The 14332-nt window shown below is 62.0% G+C and overlaps 1 protein-coding gene across 1 annotated transcript in view; it reads left to right on the top strand.

The window, feature by feature from the left end:
- The window catches only part of MEF2D (myocyte enhancer factor 2D), an 81521-nt gene that overhangs the window by 27333 nt on the left and 39856 nt on the right, over window positions 1-14332 (top strand). The gene's annotated exons all lie outside the window — the stretch shown is intronic.

Genomic DNA, 14332 nt, shown 5'->3' with positions numbered 1-14332 from the left:
GGTGGACGAGACTCGTGGCCAAACCCGCTATTATTTTGTCCCTTGCGTTCCCCAGAAATAAGGTGCCGTTGGGAGAGGGCCCCGTGTCCAGGTTTTCTCCCTTCTCGACCTTCTTTGCCTCTTTATTGCTGTTCCAGTAAACGTTTGCAGCTCCCTCGTCTGCAGTGAGGTTGTGGTAGAGGCAACGCCGCGGACCCGTTTTATGAGGGCTCGACGGTTTCGTGTAATGTATCTTCTGTACCTGATATTGAAATCAATAAAAGGAGAGATTTTAAAAATAATCTGACCCCAGCTCCTGAAAGGAGGGGACTCTCTCATCGCTGCTTAGCGAGCAGTTTTTGCTGGGTCGAGATGGTTTTTTTAGTGCCGGAGAGGGCGGCAGGTAATTTATTTGGAGGCTTGGCGCTGGGAGATGGGGGTAGCATTCGCCGTCTGCTCCGCAAGGTCAGGACCAAGGGCTTCATCTTCCTTCATCTGATAGAAACCAAGAGCAGCTCCGCAGGCTTGCGTCGGGGTGAAAGCGGTGGAAGGGCCCCGCTGTATCTCGGTGATGCTCCGTTTGTGCCCGTGCTGTACCGGAGAGGACCGGGAAGGCTCGACCGCATCCATCCTGCTGCGGTTCGGCTGAGCCGCGGTGCTGGTATAGGACCGGCTCCGGTCCGCTCTCCTTCGGGCACAAATAAATACCACGTTTTTTAGCGCGGTGACTAATGAAACGGAGCGGAGGAACGATGGGGCTGTCTGCTGCGGGGTGCGCTGGAGCTCGGGGGTGGGAGTGGAGGGCAGGACCCTCCGGGGCGTCTCGGTCCCCACGCACCGTGCGCGTCCCATCCCCCCGGCCCCGATGCCGGCGGGTGGTGGCGGGATCTCTCCGTAATTCCATGCGTTCTCCCCCAAATCGCTGTTTGCTGCTGGAGACGGGATGCTCAGCTCCACCGACTCCATACCGGCCAGTTATAACAGCTCCTGATTTTTTAGGTTCACGCAAATTCTAGTTTTTTCAGGTCAGCGGTGTCCTCCCGCAAAGCCCCGGGCTGCTGCCAGTGCCGGCACGGCGTTTTGAGCAGGGGAGGAGCAGTTTAGCCATTTTTGCGGCTGCGTAATTGCTCGCTCCAAGGAGCGGCGCATCAAGTTGTGCGGCTTGGGGAGGAGAATTTGAAAAAACATCTCCGGGGGGCTGCTCTGAAACTCGTCCTCTTCGCTCTGCGAGCGACAGGAGCTGAGCAATTAGAAAAGCAAGGTCGACCCTGCCTCGGAAGCGTGCGACAACCAGCGCCGGGCGATTTAATCCCGACGAAGCCGCGTCCTGCGACGTGCAGCATCGCTGCCGGCGATCAATAGGCGTTTTGTCTTCCCGCGGCCAGCCCCGTTTGAGGCGCACCGGGAAAACCTCTCTCTGCCCAACCGCATCTGCTGCAGAAAACTCTTCTGTGACCTTAATCGAATCGACTCTTTCCGTGTCCTGAAGACGGTCGTATCATCTCGCTGCAGCCATGCTCGGTAAATCACGTGGCCGTTACCGCACGCACAAGCCGCGGGGTCTGCGCCAGCCTGTTTCTCTCTCTCCCGGAGGTTTTTGCAGCCCGAGGCTGATTTCCAGCTGTTTGGGAAGAGCCCTTGGGTCTGCTCCTCTGCTGTCTCAGGCCTTGCACCGTGTTCTCTCGGAGGTTTAATGCTGGTGGAGACTTGGGTTTGCAGCTCCCGGGTTCCCACCGCGTGCCGCTTCGCCCGGCGCCCAGCTCTTTGCATCCGTCGGGATCCTCCGTATTTCCAGGGAGAGCTTGTCAAAACCGGCCAGCCAAAAAAAAAAAAATCCCACTTTTTTGCCTTTTTCCGACTTTGGGAGAGGTGGGTTTGGTAAAGGCGGCTGCTGAAAGGCCGTCGCGCTGCTGGAGGTCGCCGCGGAGCCGGGTGGCCTTTCGCGGTCGCGGCTCTGCCCCGCGCTTCGGTTTTCTGAGCTCATCCGCTGTTTTGCCACCAAGGGGGTGGAAAAACCATCTTGAAAGCCCTTTTCCCATGGGGAAAAGCCGATTTGGTCGGAAATATCCACGCAGCGATGTCGTCTGACTGTGCCGACCCAGCAGCGGGGCTCGCCCTCCCCGGGGGTCCCGCTGCGCCCAGGGGCTCTGTCCCCGTCCCGCCGTGTCCCCGGGGTCGGGGCGGCGGAGGAAGCGAGCTCGGGGGCTGCTTTCGGCAGCTGTTTGCAAGCGAGCGGCTCTGGTCGCTCCCTTCCCCCCCCGCCCCGGCCGCAGGCTTAACCACCTCCTCCTGCCTTCGCATCTGCCGCTGCCCCTGCGACGCCGCGGGACGCCCCAAAACGGGGGTTTGGGGGAAGCGGGCGCCGGCCATGGTGACGGTGACGGCCGCTCGGGGCGGCAGCGGCGCGGGGACAAGCGGCTGCATCCCGCGCGCTTCCTCCCGGCCGCCCGCGCGCGGCAGGCGTGGAGAAGGACGCAGCCACCCTGGCTCCTGTAAGTACCTCTCACTCTTTCCACTGGAGAGTTAAAATTAGCAACTTCTTTTTTTAAAACAGGCGTCGCTTTAAACCTTGCCAGCCCAACTGGGTTTCCTTTTATTCCCCCCCGCCCCTCCGGCTCCTTTTCTCTTGATTTTTTTTTTTTTTTTTTTATTATTTTGTTGTTGTTGTTGAACGTACGCGTGCACTTTTCTCCCTTTTTTTTGTTTTTTTTTTTTTCTTTTTTTTTTTAGTTCCCCCCCCCCCTCTTTTCGTTCCTTCCTTTTTTAAACACGGGTGACGCTGCAGTGTCGGTGCGGAGTTTGGAGCCAAATAAACAGCCTTGCACACCCCCACCCCGATCGCCTTACAGAGCCCGGTGCCGAATTTAGAGCCCTTATCTATTGTCAGCCTCCACGGTCGCCGCTGCTCTGCCGGGGGGGTTGTTTGCCCCAGACCCCCTTTTTGCTCCTGCCACCGATCTTTGATGTGAGTGTGCCTCTAATTATTATTATTTTTTTTTTTTCCCCCCCCTTCTCCTTTGTGGTAAAGCACAAAAGTGCCCGTAAATCAGGACCCGTTGCTTTTTATCCAGGGCTACGTAGGGAGGGAGAGGGGGGTCCTGGCAGCGGGGGGAGTTCCCGTGTTGGGAGGATCAGCCGCACGGAGAAAGGGGGAAACTGAGGCACGGAGGGAGGCCGTGGCTCGTCGACAGGGAGTGGGCGAGCCGGGATTTCCTCCTTTTAAAATAAAACCAAATATAGACGAGCCAGGAAAACGCGGGCTCCGATGCAGGATCGGTGCCCGTCCCCGGGGGATAAAATCCGGCCCTTTGGGGAAGCTCGCGCCCGCTCCCCAGGGACGACGGCGGGGCCCGACGCGGCTGGAGGGTGCCGCAGCCATCGCCGTGCCGCGGCCGCAGCTCCGCTACGCCGGGACGGAGCCGGCGGTTGGAGGTGACCGTCCCGGCCCGGATCTGCGAAAGCAAACAGGAAGGCGAGCGGGGAGCAGCCCGCGGTGCGGACTCGGCTGTCGGGGAGGTTATTTATCGTTATTTATCGTTAACGTTATTTATCGTGGTTCCTCTGAGGTTGGTCCCGGGGTTTTTTAACACCTTCCTGCTCGGCGCCGTTTCCTTTCGGCCGGGGCTGGGTGTCGGGCGCAGCAGGAGCTTGCGGCTCCTCTCCACCCGGGCGTTGGGTGTTCCTTCTCCTCCTTTAACTATTTCGTACATCTTTGGTTTGCTCTAGAGACCGGCCCGGCCGGTCCCGCGCGAGGGACGGATGCGGTGGGGCTGGGACCGGCGCTGGGCTTGGCTCATCCTAGAAAAAACTTTTTCCATCTTGATTTTTTTTTTTTTTTTTTTTTAGGGTTTTTGCATTGTTACTGCTTTGGGGCCGGGACTGCCCAGGCCCTGCCTGGGGTTAATAATGCTGATAACGTCCGCTTCTGTGAAAATTAAGGTGCAAAACCCGGAGGAAGGAGCAGGGCATCCTTCCGAAGTGTTTCCCTCCCACGAGACGCTCGCGTGCGCTGCCCTGGCTCCGATGCTCGCGGACGGCTTGAACGCAAGCGGGGCTGGAAGATAAACTTCGCTCGTTGGGTTAAACCCAGCCCTTGAACCGTGGCTGGGGTGGGCGAAGCGGGTCCTCCCCTCTGCTCGACTGGGGGGCCGGGGCCGGGGGGCCGCGGGTCTCGGCCCCACTTGCAGGGTCCTGGGTTTCTGCTGTCGAAACCGAAAACTGATACTGCCCTGGGCGATGACGGCTGCAAAGGCCTTTCCTCCTCTTCCTCTTCCACCTCTTTCCGGGCAAACAATCGATTCGGGCAGCTCTTTATTTATATTTATTTATTTTGACGTCCCCCACCCCTTCAGCCAAAAATTTTGCTGGAAATATTTCCATTTCTACCCGCAAATCCTGCCTTCTGACAACCGGGCTTTCTCTCTCGCCCCCTTTGCAAGCCTGCAGAAAAAAACGCCTTGGTTGGGTTTTTTTCCCCCCCCAATATTTTCCCTTTTCCCAGAGGAACGGTGACTGGTGTTTATCCTGCCCTTGCGACGGGTCCTGAGCTCTCGCCTGCCCTCGGGGTCCGGTCTCCTCTGCGCCGCAGGAGCATCCCAGCGGCTTCGCTGCCGTCCCTTCGGAAACCCGGGCTGGGACCCGCCACCAAACCCTCGGCTTCAGCCGCGGGCTCCGGAGCTCCGGCCCCGGCAGCTCGGAGGTGCCAGCCCCGGGGTGTCCCGGCGCCTCCCGAAGGTGCCCAGTTGTGGCATTTCCCGCAGCGGCTGGGCGTCCCCCTCCCTCTCCCGAGCATCGCCCCGCGGTTTGCTGGGGGGGCCCGAGGTGGGCAGCATCCGCACCCCCAGGGCTGGCCGAAATCACCCCCGCTCCGGCCGTGGAGAAGGGCTCGGCCGGTCGGGGACCCCGGTATGGCCCTTCCCCACCCCCCTCCCTGCTAAAATACCACCTTTGGGTGGGTTAAAAAAAAAAAAAAAACAACACAAAAAACCAAAAACATTTTAAACCAGAATAATTTTCCCCGCTATTCCCGCAGGATGCATCCCGGGATGGGGTCTGGATGAGTCCTCCTCTCCCTGCTCGGGGGAACCGTCTCCCCGCGGGTCTGGCCGGAGCTGCCGGCGATGGCCGTCGGTGCAGCCGTGCCCAGCTCGGCTCGAGTTTGGTGCCGGCGGAGCCGGGAGGACAGGATTTGTGCGCCTGTGCCTAGAACGTGGCTCTTGTGAGCCAGCGGCAGCAGCTGAGGACCAGCTGCCTGGCTGGATTTCGGCCGCCTGACGAGCCGGGGGCTGGATCCTTCCCCCCGCCTTGCTGGCTCCGTGGCTTGGGAACACGGGGTGAGGATCCGACCCCATCCCGCCTCAGCCTAGAGATGCGCGCGCGGGGCCGTATCTCGTCCCGGCAGGCGGTGAAGCCTTTGCGGCACGGTGGGCGTCCCCCCCCCGGTGAGTCACGCCGGGGACGAGGGACCTCGGGCTGCTTTGTCCCCCCACCCTGGATGTGGCTGCAGCAGCTCTGGGTGCCCCGAGATCCCCGGGGTGCTCCAGCGGTGCCATTCCCGGGCTCCGGATTGGGGGTCCCCGCAAAGTTATTCGGGTGCCGGGTTGGAACCGCCGGGTTTTCAAGGCAGGGGAAGAGGAAGGTTAAACCCGTTTTTTGTTGTGGGGCATCTCGTCCCGGTTCCTCCCGTTCCCTTAGAGCGAGTTGGGTTTGGGTTCGGTGGCGGCCGGACCCCCCCCCCCCCCCCCGTGCCTCTCGGTGGCCTTCGGTGGCTCCTTCTCCTCTCACGGCACTTGGGGGCCAAGGGGGGGCTCGTTCTGCTCGGTTCCTCGTGCCCGGGACCTTGGTCTCTGCTTGCAAGTTGTGGTCCCAAATAATTAATGCTGTTTGTGGACCTTTGTTTGCTTTATTAAAAAAAAAAAACCAACCCAGCGGTGTCCGGTGGTAAGGTTCCAGCCGTCAGGTGCCAGCGCGCTCCGAGCCTGCGGCTACGGAGCAAAGTCGGTTTTTGGGATGGAAATGGTGGGGATGCGTACGGATGGATGGGCAGGTCCGCCTCGGAGAAAAGCGGCTGGCCAGGACACCGATTTTTGTGGTTTTATTTCCAAGTCGGAAGCGCCAGGGGCTGGTCGGAGCGGCGGTGGTTGAGTCTGAGCATGGGGCTGGAGGCAGGAGCCTGGTCCTGCCCGGTCCTGGTGGTGTTGGCCAGGTCTTTCCCATCCATCTCTCCAAGGGACTCCGGTGAACTCTGCTCCGGCGTCACCCTCCCAGTATTCAACCTTGCCATATCAGTGGCAAATTAAGCTCATTTGCTTATTATCCTTCTTCTGGTGGTCAAGTGGAGCTGGTGACCACCATCCTCTTCCCAACGATGGGAAGCTCCCTGGCTTCACCAGCTTCACCAGCTCCTCCGCACCAGACCCGTGCTGGACCCTACAGCCCCTGGGGAGCCCGGTGCTCCCTGCCTGGGAGCTTAGGACGTGTAAACCCGGACCGAAAGCGTGGGATGGGGCAACACAGGAGCAACATCTGCTTCTACGTTGCCTTCGCGTCTTTGGACCCGATGGATGTGGTGGCCGCTTTGGGCAGGGATGGAGTTAGCAGTCGGTAGATGCAAATAAAATCAGCAGCCCCGTGACTTTTGGCATCGCCGCTATTACTCACCAGTGCTTGGGGGTGGAAAAAAAAAAAGGAAAAAAAAAAAAAAGAAGTGGTTTTGGGAGGCCGGTTTGAAAGGTCTTGGTGGCCCTGGGGGAAGGGCTCAGCCTTTGGGAACGGCGCTGCTGGGGTCGTGGGTGGCACTGGGGGTCTCTGGCATCTTGGCAGCCCCGGCTCCCAGGCTTGAGTCCGTGCTGTGCTTTGGGTGCCGGCGGGTCTGCAAAGCCGCTCTTGGGTGTCCGTTCCTGAGTGGGGACGGGGTGCGGGGGTCCCCGGCCGTGGTGCTGGGGTGGGGATGGAGATGTGTGCCACGCCGCCCTTGGGCGAAGGGAAGGGGACCGCAGGGTGCCCTGGGCTGGCAGGGGAGGGAAGAGGAGCGTTTCCCCCCGGGACGGTTTCACTCCCCGCCGTGTCCCGTGGGGCTGCCGTGGGTTGCCATCGCTCTCGCGGGTGGCTCGGAGCAGCAGTCGGGTCTCATGGAGTTTCCCTCGGGTAGAAACCCCCCCGGGGAGAGAGTTGTCCCCTCTGCTGTTGGGGAAAATCCCGTCCCCTCGCATGGAGAGCCCCGAAATTCCCTGCAGGGAGGGTTTTGCCCTCCTCGCGCTGCTGAGCCACCCCCTGGGGACCCCGTCCCGGCGGTGGGGTCCTGCCCCCCACCCCCGGGGGACCCCGTCCCGGCGGTGGGACCCTGCCCCCCACCCCCTGGGGACCCCGTCCCGGCGATGGGGTCATGCCCCCCACCCCCTGGGGACCCCGTCCCGGCGGTGGGGTCCTGCCCCCCACCCCCTGGGGACCCCGTCCCGGCGGTGGGACCCTGCCCCCCACCCCCTGGGGACCCCGTCCCGGCGGTGGGGTCCTGCCCCCCACCCCCTGGGGACCCCGTGCTGGCAGTGGGACCCTGCCCGCCACCCCCTGGGGACCCCGTCCCGGCGGTGGGGTCCTGCCCCCCACCCCCTGGGGACCCCGTCCTGGCGGTGGGACCCTGCCCCCCACCCTATGAGCCCCCCGTCCTGGCGGTGGGGTCCTGCCCCCCACCCCCTGGCGACCCCATCCCGGTGGTGGGACCCTGCCCCCCACCCCCTGGCGACCCCATCCCGGCGGTGGAGTCCTGCCCCCCACCCCCTGGGGACTCCGTCCCGGCGGTGGGGTCCTGCCCCCCACGCCCTGGGGACCCCGTCCCGGCGGTGGGACCCTGCCCGCCACCCCCTGGCGACCCCGTCCCGGCGGTGGGGTCCTGCCCCCCACCCCCTGGGGACCCCGTCCCGGCGGTGGGGTCCTGCCCCCCACGCCCTGGGGACCCCGTCCCAGCAGTGGGACCCTGCCCCCCAGGCGGGGGCTGAAGGCAGCGGGTGTCCCCCTTTGGCGTGTTGGATTTTGGGGCTTGGTGAGTCATTGACTTCCGATGGGGGGTGCCTGAGGAAATGGGGGAGGGGGGTGGCGGTGATTTTGGGGTCCGATGAGCAAACCCGCCCCAGGTTTGCATCTTGCCGTACGGTTTCCCATTCGAGAGGAAAAAAAAAAACAACCCTCAAAGCGAAACATCGCTGCCGTCGGGCGCCGAGGGTTTTCCTGGGCTTGAACCCCCCCGCCCCAGGGGTGGGGAGCAGGGCTGGGTGGCCCCCAAAACTATAGCCGCGTCTTCCCCTTCCATCCCCCCGCCTTTTCCTCAGCACCGGTGAAAGTCCCCACCGTGGGTCTGATTTTGGGGGTCGAGAGCTGCTTCTGCTCCCCACCGGCAACGGGGACGACTTTGACAGCCTCCTGATTTACGAGCGCAGGATCCGACCCCGAATTCAGCTCGCTCTCCTCGTTATTTTTTTTTTTTTTTTTTTTTTTTCAATGAGTCAACCTCTCCTCTGTCACATTAAACCTCCTCATTACCAGGTATCTAAATTTTGCTCTGACAATAGTGACAGGGGAAGCTGCGATATCATTGCCGCGGCGCGGGGCTCCGGGGAGCTGGCAGGTGGTTATTTCGTGCCCTGCAGGGAGCCGGGGGGGTGGGCGACGGAGCCAGATAATGGGCTCCCGCTTCCCTTCGGTTAGAAAAACCTACTTAGTGCAGAGGGGAAAATTACCCCCCCCCCCCCCCCCGCGGTCTCCAGCTCTGGAGCTGGTGATGGATAGAGGATGGGAGGGAAGGGGAACGGCTTCGGGGGGTCCAGCTGCTCCTCCCTGGGGATGGAGGGGGTGTGGGGGGGATGGAGGGGGCATGGGGATGGGAGGGGGCATGGGGATGGGAGGGGGCATGGGGATGGAGGGGGCATGGGGATGGGAGGGGGCATGGGGATGGAGGGGGCATGGGGATGGAGGGGGCATGGGGGGGATGGGAGGGGGCATGGGGATGGAGGGGGCATGGGGGGGATGGAGGGGGCATGGGGGGGATGGAGGGAGGATGGGGGGGATGGAGGGAGGATGGGGATGGAGGGGGCATGGGGACGGAGGGGGCATGGGGGGAATGGAGGGGGCATGGGGACGGAGGGGGCATGGGGGGGATGGAGGGGGCATGGGGACGGAGGGGGCATGGGGGGGATGGAGGGAGGATGGGGACGGAGGGGGCATGGGGGGGATGGAGGGGGCATGGGGGGGATGGAGGGCGGATGGGGGGATGGAGGGCGGATGGGGGGGATGGAGGGCGGATGGGGATGAAGGGCGGATGGGGGGGATGGAGGGTGGATGGGGATGGAGGGCGGATAGGGATGGGGGGCGGATGGGGGGGATGGAGGGCGGATGGGGATGAAGGGCGGGTGGGGGGGGTGGAGGGTGGATGGGGATGGAGGGCGGATGGGGGGGGTGGAGGGCGGGTGGGGATGGAGATGGTGCAGGGCTGCGAGCGGTTGGTCCCAGCTGGGAAGGGGATGCTGAGCCCGTAGCAGGGTGCAGGGTCCCCAGCCTGGCTGTGCACGCCCGGGGAAGCCGCTGAGCCACCCGGGAGACCGCAGCCAGGCTCGGGGTGACGGGTGACCCCCTCCATGAGGATGCCACCGCCAAGGTCGCTGCTCAAGGTCGTGGGGCTTTGCCAGCGGCTGCATCAGCCTTTGCACGTTGCTGGTCCCGGGGTGCTTCCCGAGGTCCCGCTTGCCCCGGTCCCGTGAGCTTTTCCTCCCGGAGGCCGTGTCCTCGCCTTGGCACGGTGGGTGACGCCGGTTCCCTGGTTGGCTTTTGGCCAGCGCCGAGCGGGGGCTACGGGCTTGCTGGTGACCTTGCCCGGGGCTCCTGCCCAGCCTCCTGCCAGCTGCCCCGTGTCCCCTCCGGCCTCTGCCGGCGCTGGCAGCGCGGGGAAGGTCACCGGCGTCACCCAGCCTCTGCAGCACCCAGCCCCAGCCCGGGACGCGCTCCCGGGGTGCTGGATGTGGTGGCATCCCCTGGCGTGGGATGAAACGCTGGGATTCGGGGTGCAGGGGAGCAGGGTGCCTGGTTTGGGTGCTGCCGCGGTGCCGACGTCGGGGCTGTCGCCTTTGTTTGGTGGGTGTTGTCTGGGTGCCAACGGGTGCCCGAGCTGCGGGGGAAGAGAAAATCAACTCCGGTTTAATAGTTTCCCCCAAATCCTTTCTTTCACCCCATTTTGCAAACGCCAGTTCTCCGGCATCATTTAAGGGCTGTGCTTTTTTTTTTTTCTCTCTTTTTTTTTTTTGCAACCCCCCCCGCCCCGACTCTGCCGCTCTTGGCACCGCGCGTGGTTTTGTTACAGCTCAGCAGAGCCGGCTGCGCCGTTGGCATCTGCTTTTCTCCGGAGAGCGTCTGAATCTGGGTCAGGAATATCCGTGTCTTTTAAAAATTCCTCGGGGGCCTGATTGAATCCAGCCCCGCCGCCGCTCTCCTGAGCCTCCCGGGGCCGCGACCTGCAGCCGGCGGGACGCATCCTGCGCAGGCGGCGGGACCCGAGCCGCTGGTTTTGCTGCCGATCCTGGGTGCGAGGGAGGGGATCGCAGCTCGACGCTGGATTTGCAGCCGGCTGGCCGAGCAGGATTCGGCCCAGGATTTGGCCGAGCAGGGCCTTGCAGCTGCATTTCCGAGCGGGAGGTTTGCTCCGGAGCCGCATTTCGGCCGCCTTCCTCTCCCCTCCCCCTGCCTGCATCTGGAGGCTCGACACAGGAACCCAGATAGCATCATCCTGAAACCAGAATAGAAGCTTTGGAGGAGACTTTAGCATGTTTGTGTGGTTTTGATCTCGGTTTGTAGATAAAGAGGTGCGAAACAATGCTAAGCTGGAGTCCTTCACGGGGACCTGCAGCGGGGCTGGGGAAGCGCAGGCGCTGCGACGCCGGGGATGCGTCTCCCCTTTGCTGCATCCCCCCATCCCACCGCCGTCCCTCAGCGGTCGGTGGGATAACGGCGAGCACCGCGCCGGTGGGAAGAGCACCGGTAACAGGAATATAGGTGCTGGTTTTTTTTAGGGAAAGGGGCTTTTCCCCGCTGCGCGGAGGAGAAGGGAGCCGATCCTGCAGGTCCACGAAGCGCCAAGAAGGAAACTAAAAGTCCTTGGTGTCAGCGGTGGAGGATATATTAAAACAAAAACAACCCCGATTAAGTCACGAAAGGCAGCGAGAAAGGAAACAGGAAGGCAAGAACTGCAGTTGAAGTCGGGTTCGAGAGGTGACTTGGGCTAAATCCGTATCCCGAAGGGACGGAGGCGCAGCCCGGTCCGCGGGCAGGGAAGCGGCTCTGGTGGGTTTGTGCCGCTCTGAGACCCGGCAGCCTCGGACGCCTGGGCTGCGGTTTGCTGTTTTCTTTGCGCTTGTTTTTAAGGCTGTTTTGCAAGGGGTGGAGAATCCGAGCTTTGCGCGGCTGCTGCCGGCTCGCTGCTGGCGGCGGCGCGGCCACCTCGCCCCTCGACTCGCCTCGCTTTGCCTGGTAAAAGCTGCGAGTTTGCAGCGGGGAGCGTTGCAGCAGGGCGTGGGGCTGCTCTCGCCGCCTCCGGAGCATCATCGCCGCCTCCGGAGCATCGTGGCTCCCTCCCTCCTCTCGGCCCCTTCACCCCACGGGGCGGCGAAGGGCTCGGTGGGTGTAAACCACTTCCCATGGCGGGCAGAGCTGGTGGGGCTGGTTTGCAGCACAGCACCAGTTCCCCGGTGTGGGTTTTAATCCTGCTGTGGGCAGAGAGACGGGACGAACCCTGCACCTCGTACGCCACGTCCCCACCGGTTGCCCGCTGAAGGTCTCTTGCAACGGCCCGCCTCGCCCGGAGATGCTCCAAGAGGGGGGGAGGCGTCCACGCAGGGTGTTATTGCGGTCGTTTCTGCGTTGCGGATAAACCCTGAGCTCCCCAAAATGTTGGTTCTGCTGGGCTGGGCTCGGTGAATTCGGTCCCGGGGGAGAGGACCCCTCGTCCCGCTGCGTTCGGACCCGTTACTCTCAGCCGGCCCCTTGGCTTGATGGAGCCACGTGAGGATAAACCCATCTTTGGGAAAATCCCTGCGAATCCCGGGGAAAAGGATGGGTTTGTCCTGCAGAGAGGGCGTTCGGTGCGTGGGCAGAGCGGGCGGCCGGGTCGGGCTGTGCTCCTCCATCGCTGTCACCTGCTTTTCTCCCTTCGATTTGGGACTTTCTGTGTCCTTACCAGACATCCTCCCGTTCTCCTCCTCCCTAAGATGAGCCATGCCGCTCCTTTCAGCATCTTCACAGGAGAGCGTTTTTCTTCTGTTCCCTTTTCCTTCCTTTTCCCCCCCCCCAGCCTCCGACTGGCCTTTGAAGCTGCTTCCGCAGGTTTCCCCGCGGCCGAGGACGTCCCCGTGGCGCTGGCCCCGGTTTGGGGGATGGGGAAAACGTCCCTCCAACCGCTGCCGTGATGATCCCATCCAAATTTTGCCGTCAACTCCTAACGCCGGCACGGGTGGATTGGGGAGCGCGGTGCCGCACGTGAGCGCAGGGCTGGGAAGAGCGAGGCCGTGCGGAGCTCGAAAGGAAAATACGTTTTTGGAAAGGATGCGTTTATTTGCCTTTATTTATCTTCCTCGGGCTTTTGGATTCGTCTTTTTGATCTTTCCTTCGCAGCTGCGCAGCCGACGTTTGGTTTATTTAAGCTGACATCGTGCTGAGAGCGCAAGGCTTGGCAAGGTGGGGTTTTAAGGAAGGACAAGTTTAATATCCTCGCCTTCGAGAGGAGCGGCCGTGTCACCGCTAACTTTATGAAGGAGGCAACTAAAAAAAAAGATGCCAGAACAGTATATATTAAAAATAGCAAATGGCCATAGGAGGTGGATGTGGGACTCTAAGTGCCCCTACGGGTGCAGAGGGAAATACGGGGCTGTTCAGTAGAAATGGAAATTTGGAGCGGTGCAAAGAGCCCTGCTGCTCGTGCGATGCCAAGGTGAAACCATGTAGAAGCAGGTAAAATAGATGGGAAATACGCGTAGTCGGTAAAAAATCCAGAAATAAGGACTTGGAAGAGATGTCAGCTCTCCTGCCTCCCCAGCTCTTGGAGCCGTGGATTCAGCACCCCCGAATTCCTTGTTTTGTAAAAACATCTCCCAGCTGAGATCCCTCTTCGCTTTTTCTTTCTTCCCCCATTTGCAAAACGCTAACTCTGCTCCCTCGCCCGTCTCTCCAATTCCAAGCAATTTACTTGGAGCCGGGTACGAATTACTCAGCACAGAGTTAACCAGCACCTGCTTGTAGTTAATTGGCACGTGTGTTAATTGCTGTGATAGTCATACTTGTGCGAGCGCGCGAGGGGGGCGTAGGGCACGCGGGAGGGATGCGGGCGCTAACGGGCTGCCTCCGGCCCAGCGCCGCTTCCCCGGGGCGATGCCGAATTTCCCCTTTCCCCATCCTTGCCGAGGTTTCCGGATGCTGGAGAGGGACGCGATGACTTTTTACCGGCACCGTTCGCTCGGCGCAACGCCCGGGATTTGCTTTACAGCAGATCCCCTTCCGTACCCTCGGACCCCGGCGGTTCCTCCACGCGGGGTGTAGCCGCTGAGATGCTCGGTGGTTGCGTGGAGATGGTCGCCATGGAGACGGGTACCACTGGGGATGGCGGTAGCGCGGCCACGGGTGCCCGGGGTGGCCGTGAGCCCCGGCCCCGCTCCAACCCGGCCGCACCCCGGGAGGTTTGAGCTGTCCCCAGCCTTGTTTAGGACGGCGCTGGGTCACGTTTTGGACAAGCCAGTTTGCCTTACAGGGCCGTGGAGATTCTCTAGTGTCTCGTAAAGGCTGGGCTTAACCCATCCGCCGGTGTTCGTGCCGCTCGCTGGGGTGTGGCGGCTTTTGGGGATGTTGGCACCTCATCCCAAATGGGATGGGAAGGTGCGGTGGGCTCAGACGCCGTGCGGGGTGGGTGTCTTCTCATCCCGCCGGCACCACGGGATGGCGTGAGCCTCGTTTGCTCGGAAAACCAGGCTGAGGAGAAAGAAGCTGCTGTCTCAGAAGGAAGAAAGGATGATTTAATGACTGGGGATATTACATTGAGCAAAAACACCCAGGACCCCAAATGTTAAAAGTTATTTAGGAGTTTAACTCCTCTGAAAAGTCCTGCGCTCTGGGTGCTTGGCTACATTTAGGTGCTTAAATTCCACCTGGTGACGGAGGAGGGTCACGAGTGATCCCGATGCTTCGGGGTGAACAATTAGGGAGCCAGAGCAATTTGCAGGTGAAGGAAAGGGAGCTCCGGAGGCGCTCGGCTCGCTGCACGGAGCGGAATGGGTGCTCCGGGGTTGGGTCCGAGCTGGCAGCGGCAGCGGTGGGCAGAGGGAGGGAG

The sequence above is a fragment of the Calonectris borealis genome, chromosome 29, assembly GCF_964195595.1.
Source record: "Calonectris borealis chromosome 29, bCalBor7.hap1.2, whole genome shotgun sequence".
NCBI classification, from domain to species: Eukaryota; Metazoa; Chordata; class Aves; order Procellariiformes; family Procellariidae; genus Calonectris; species Calonectris borealis.
This window is presented reverse-complemented; position numbering and strand designations above follow the sequence as displayed.